The following is a 5465-nucleotide window of genomic DNA, read 5'->3' on the forward strand; positions in this document are numbered from 1 at the left end:
CTCTGCGGGAGAGGGACGAGGATTTTGCAGTAAGTCGATTGAATGAAAGTAGTCCGGATGATTAACAAGTGTATGTCGAAAAAAAAGCTCTGAGCACGACGGTACGCACTCTCATGTTCCCGTGTTAAGTCTGAACAGGAAAACAATAATCCCCTTCTCTCTCTCTCTCTCTCTCTCTCTCTCTCCCTCTCTTTCTCTCTCTCTCTCTCTCTCTCTGTGTCTGTCTCTCTCTCTCCCTGTCGCTCTCTCTGTCGCTTTCTCTGTCGCTTTCTCTCTCTCTCTTCCTTTCATGGACTCGGTGAACCCCCATGAGTCATCGGTACCACTTAGTAGATAGCGTTGCACTGGTTTTATCTAGTTCTTTATTTCTTGCTCTCGCTCTCTCACCCACGTAGATATCCCAGGCATTCTTCACAGGCCCATCCTGTTGAAGTATTCACATATATAATGGCCAGACCATTATATATGGTTCAAAAAGAGATGAGAAGCAGATGCGTATCAATACAGCCTTCATATGAATAAAAAATTAGGAACCTTCTAACCCTTAGCTCTGCAATATGATATATTTGTATGCCATTAAACTTGGATTTTCTTTCATTTCTGGGCCAGCAGCATACAATGTCTAAGAGTACTGATCCTGATCTGAAGTCAGTTGTGTCGTCTGTACATGACTGAATACACAAAGTGGAATCTGATCCCGAATCAGTAACCTAAGGTGTTGATGCCCCGTTTGTGGGACTGTGTGGACTCTTTGAGGAACAAGAAACTGTTCACTAGCACGTTCACAACTCACAGGGGCTTGACCCCTATCTCCGGCCTAATTAACTCTTAATGAATCTGTTATCTCTGCAGCTGAACTCTTGAGGGAAACATCTCCAGTGTTTCAGAGCCATGCCCTGCACACATGCACACACACGCACACACACTTTCACACATACACACAAATGTTCTCTGACTTCCTCACACACCCACGTTCTCTCTCACATACTCCCCTTCCCTCACACATTCTCTCTCTCTCTCTCTCTCTCTCTCTCTCTCTCTCTCTCTCTCTCTCTCTCTCTCTCTCTCTCTCTCTCTCTCTCTCTCTCTCTCTCTCTCTCTCTCTCTCTCTCTCTCTCTCTCTCTATATATATATATATATATATATATATACATGTACTGTATGTATCTCCCCACCTCCCCTCTATTCCTCCTCCATTTCCAATCTCCTCTATGGCCCAAAACTCACTCATGTTCAGAGTGGGAGGCCTCCCAAGTGTCTGCTCACACGAAAATAGGAAGAACGAAAAAGGGGAATTGAGGAGAAATTGAAGGGAGGTGAAGTGATATCTATGTATATGTATATATTTATGTATATTTAGAGAAAGAGAGGGTGAGAGAAAGAGAGGGTGATATATATATATATAGAGAGAGAGAGAGAGAGAGAGAGAGAGAGAGAGAGAGGAGAAGTGAGAACATGGATGTGGAGAAAGGGAGAGAACATTGCTGTCAGTGCCGGAGTGTGTGTGTGTGTGTGTGTGTGTGTGTGTGTGCATGAGGGCAGGGCATGGCTCTCAAACACTGGAGAGCTTTCCACAGAGCGAGAGGGAAGTGGGGTTGAGAGTGAGAGGCCTATAAACAGCTCTGGGAGATTCCAGGAAGCCAAACAGGAGGGTATTTCCTCTCTATTCTCTGACTTCATCTGGACGTTCAACAACAAACAGCACATGTTGGACAAGGTCAGTAAACAAGAACACATGACAAAGGTTCTCTCCCTTACTTCCACCCCTTTCTCTGTCTTTCTTTTCATTATTCTTCTCATCATCACTATTCTTTATCTTTCTACCGCAAGCGTAATTTGTTGTGGCTGGCTTTCATGGCTGGATAGGACATCCACACCTCCCTCTTCCCACATCTCTCTCTCTCTCTCTCTCTCTCTCTCTCTCTCTCTCTCTCTCTCTCTCTCTCTCTCTCTCTCACCCACACCCTGGGAGCAACAGGGACAGGAATCTCGTGTATTACCTTCCGATTGGACTTCCTGTCGCCCCCGGTAACACTGGTATCCTCCCGCTCATGAGGATGAGCGATGGAGGTGATAAATCGCACGTCCTTGAAACTGCGATCGGTGAACGTCCAATCGGCAGCCTTCCTCTCTCCGTACCCTCCTCCACACAGTGTCGCCGCAGCAACCGTCCACAGACACAACCATAGAGAGAAGGAGATATGGTGAGTATTGTCAACGTCCAACAAAACAAGGTTTAGGACACCCCCAACTTAAGCCCACATCACCCTCCTCCCTCCTCCTCCCTCCTCCCCTCCTCCCTCCCTCTTCCTCCATTCTCCTCCTCCCCCCTCCCCCCCTCCTCCCTCTCTCCTCCTCCATTCTCCTCCTCCCCTTCTTCCCTCCTCCTCCTCCTCCCTCCTCCTCCCTCCTCCCCTCCTCCCTCCCTCTTCCTCCATTCTCCTCCTCCCCCCTCCCCCCTCCTCCCTCTCTCCTCCTCCATTCTCCTCCTCCCTCCTCCCTCCTCTTCCCTCCTCCTTCCTCCCTCCTCCCTCCTCCTCCTCCCTCCTCCTCACCCTCCTCCCTCCTCCTCGTCTTTCTTTGCCCCTCCCGCTCAACTATTTAATGGAAGCTTAGAAGTAATTAAAAGACCCCTGCTCCCCTCCACTCCACCTCCACCCTCCCACACACCCACACACCCACACGTTCCGTGATCTGGATAATACAGACATCAGCATCTTTGTTTGATCTGGAGCCCCCCGACCAAGACACACACACACACACACCAAAGCACGCACTCTCCCTCCACCATACACACACCCTTAAACACACAAAAAAATCTCAACCCTCCTCTATACCAACCCAATCACACCGCACACATCCAAGCACAGACACTTTGCCCCCCCCCTCCTTCCACCTCCCTCCATTACATTTATCAGTCAGTTTGACACTGGGGAAGGAAATGGCTCTTCTGCTGTGAATCAAAGCTCCACTAATCAATTCAGACCTGGCCTCTCTTTCCTTCTTTCTCCCTCCTTTTCTCTCTACTCTCTTTTATTCATTCCTTCTCTCTCTCTCTGCCGCTCTCTCTCTTTTATTCACTCCCTTCTCTTTCTCTTATTCACCCTCACTTTTCTCCCCCCTCTCTCTCTCTCTCTCTCTCTCTCTCTCTCTCTCTCTCTCTCTCTCTCTCTCTCTCTCTCTCTCTCTCTCTCTCTCTCTCTCTCTCTCCCTCTCTCCCTCTCTGTCAGCGAGATGTGGAGGGTGTAATGATTATCTTCAGCTCTGCCCCCCCTGTCAGCCAGCCAGCCAGGCGGATTGCCTCCACACAAGTGGCTAATTCAATTAGCCACGACCTTGCTCCCAGGCCGCGTCCCACACGCAGAGTGTGCACGGACGCTCGCGCACGTGACTCATGCACGTGACTCGTGCACTCCTCTGAGCGCTGGAACAAGAGATCTAACTGAGAGGCCTGTCTGCCAACACACACACACACACAGGCACACACTTTCACACAAATACACATTGTGTCACATACTTTCACACACACACACTTCTCGGTGACACACTTCCTGATTATTTAGTCTGCTGGGTGACGCAAAACAGTTGTTTTGTGTGGGCCGGACTGACAACCAGGAGACAGGACTCTTTTCAAAGGCAGGATGTTGATTGCAAAACTAACAATGGCTCTTTAGATCAATAACCGTTGTTAAGAAGATAACTTCCTTATGAACAGTCAAACAATGGTTTCTGAGGATGCTAAAGGCATAACAGTGGTTGTCAAGAACGTGTTTAGGTTAGTGGGATGAAGCTTCACGTCTTGTTCGGTCACAAGAGTGATTTCATGTTAATCACAGTTCAGTGGCAGTGAGTTTAATTCTCCATTCATCCTAATCCCATAATTCCTTACCTCCTACCTGAACTAACCTCTCTATGGTGTTTCCATGTCCATCTCTCTCTCTCTCTCTCTCTCTCTCTCTCTCTCTCTCTCTCTCTCTCTCTCTCTCTCTCTTCTTTCTCTCTCTCTCTCTCGCATTCACACTCACGCTCTCAGTCGTTGCGCACAAAGAGTTAAGTCCCCTCAGGCTCTCCCGGGGGAGAGAGAGGGACGGACTGCTCGAGGCTCCTCCCCCTCTTCTCACTCGCTTTGTCCGCTGGCTGTTTGCAGACACGGTTGCTTAGCAACCACCACACCTAGTGTTCATTGAATAAACACACAGACAATGGAGAGGGAGGAAGAGAGAAAGAATTAGGAGGGAATGGTGTGTTAGTATGTGTGTGTGGGGGGGAAGTGTGTGTGAGTAACTGTGTGTGTGTGTGTGTGTGTCTGTGAGTGAGTGCATACATCGTGTTATTGTCCTCTGCAAAACAAATGTTACAACAGTGTTGCAACTGAAGCAGGATGGCTGTCAGAGTATTGCAGCATGCCTGTGTTTACCGTTCATAGTCTCTCGCTCTCCCTTTCAGTCAGTTTCTCTTCCTCTTTCTCTCTCTCCCCCTCTCTCTCTCTGTTCCTGTTCTTACCGTGTCATGATGTACTGGGAGAGCAGCAGCACGTCTTGACATCGCAGAGAAACAGGTGACAGCTCACACCACTCCAAAGCACCACGTGAAACAAGATGGCCGCTATGTAAGTGAACAACAAGGCCATCTGGGACCAGGCCTGAGGCCCTTGGCAACACCGGCGACCACCGTCTCCCCGACAACCCACAGCACACTCCGTTATGTAACGTGTTTTGGAGTGTGGGGAGAGGTGTGCCCCCATGTTCGTCCAATCAGATCCTCCCCCTGAGGTATTGTGGGGGGGGGGGGGGGGGTGTCAGGGGGGTGTGAGGGTCTTTCCAGAGGACCAGGCGGAGCCTGTGACCACCTGACAGCTCTTAAATCACGAGTCCTGAAGCGCTGCTTGGAAACCCTGGGGCCTCCCAGGCTGGGGTGGAGGAAGCTCAGGAAAACTCCAAAGTGTTTGAGCAGACTCCAGACTCGTGTCTGATATTCCACAAGTTCAGTCTCACAGTGTCCTGTACGCTCCCCTGTCTTTTTTTTGTGCCTTTTTTCATCCCCCCTTCACACACACACACACACACATCCCCCCTTCCCCTTCACACACACACTTTCTCTCTCTGTCTCGTTCCCGGTTTCTACAGCGGGTAGGCAGGGGGGAATAGAGGAAACTGAGAAACAGGAATAGGAGACATTGGATAGGAGACAGTGGATAGGAAAAATGGAGCAAGGGGAAACTACATTTTCTATTCGCACAGGTCACAGACAGTCCTCAGTGGATTCTTGGGAAATGGGGCAGAAAGATTGGAGTTCTCCTCGACTCACTTCCCCCACCTTCCCCTCTCTCTCTATCCATCTCCCCCTCTCTCTTTATCCCCCCCCCTCTCTCTGTCTCTCTGTCTCTCTCTCTGTCTCTCTCTCTGTCTCTCTCTCTTTCTCTCTCTCTCTCTCTCTCTCTCTCTCTCTTTCTCTCTCTCTCTCT

General features: G+C 49.6%; 1 long non-coding RNA gene across 1 annotated transcript; it reads right to left on the bottom strand.

Moving 5' to 3' along the window:
- Window positions 1–344: 344 nt before the first annotated feature.
- On the bottom strand, window positions 345–2266 carry LOC146260699 (uncharacterized). The gene is made up of 2 exons (XR_014724752.1): window positions 2002–2266; window positions 345–424 (listed from the first exon to the last, which is right to left on the bottom strand). It is a non-coding gene; the product is annotated as an uncharacterized LOC146260699 (long non-coding RNA).
- Between the last annotated feature and the right edge of the window lie 3199 nt (window positions 2267–5465).

Source organism: Hypomesus nipponensis, chromosome 12 (genome assembly GCF_054491055.1).
Source record: "Hypomesus nipponensis isolate SF chromosome 12, ASM5449105v1, whole genome shotgun sequence".
NCBI classification, from domain to species: Eukaryota; Metazoa; Chordata; class Actinopteri; order Osmeriformes; family Osmeridae; genus Hypomesus; species Hypomesus nipponensis.